This window comes from Sinocyclocheilus rhinocerous, unplaced genomic scaffold (assembly GCF_001515625.1).
Source record: "Sinocyclocheilus rhinocerous isolate Xijiao unplaced genomic scaffold, SAMN03320098_v1.1 scaffold982, whole genome shotgun sequence".
Taxonomy (NCBI): domain Eukaryota; kingdom Metazoa; phylum Chordata; class Actinopteri; order Cypriniformes; family Cyprinidae; genus Sinocyclocheilus; species Sinocyclocheilus rhinocerous.
The window spans coordinates 157,171-157,652 of record NW_015640441.1 but is presented as its reverse complement, the minus strand read 5'-3'; positions in this window follow the sequence as shown (position 1 = coordinate 157,652).

The following is a 482-nucleotide window of genomic DNA, read 5'->3' as shown; positions in this document are numbered from 1 at the left end:
GTAGATATGTGGGGTGTGTTAGAACGAGCCGTTTTAGGGGGGCATGGCAGAGTCTTAACGTTGATAAAGAATATCTCTTTGGTTTTGAGACTTTAGTCTTTGCAACTTCAGGGATCTTATCTATGCACAATCAGCTTGTAACACTCCAAAGAGAAAGGAAAACTTGAAATCGCATCATATGACCCCTTTAAATCCTTTTTGTTTTTCTTTTCTGTGCTAAGGGCTTGACTTGTCTTCCCTGTGAATGTATTTGGTCATCATTTCGACCAAAAACTGTTTATCATCTGCAGTTAATATAGTTTAATGCATAACGTTACAGTAGAATGACTTTAGTTTAACGATGCGCTGCAGCAGTTTCTATGGCAACATTCAGCCAAAACTTAGCATTTATAGATATCACAGCCACATCAAAACGTACGCTATTTAGTTAAAGTCCCCATGAAATCAAAATTAAGTTTTTTTTGGGTGTTATTATCAATATG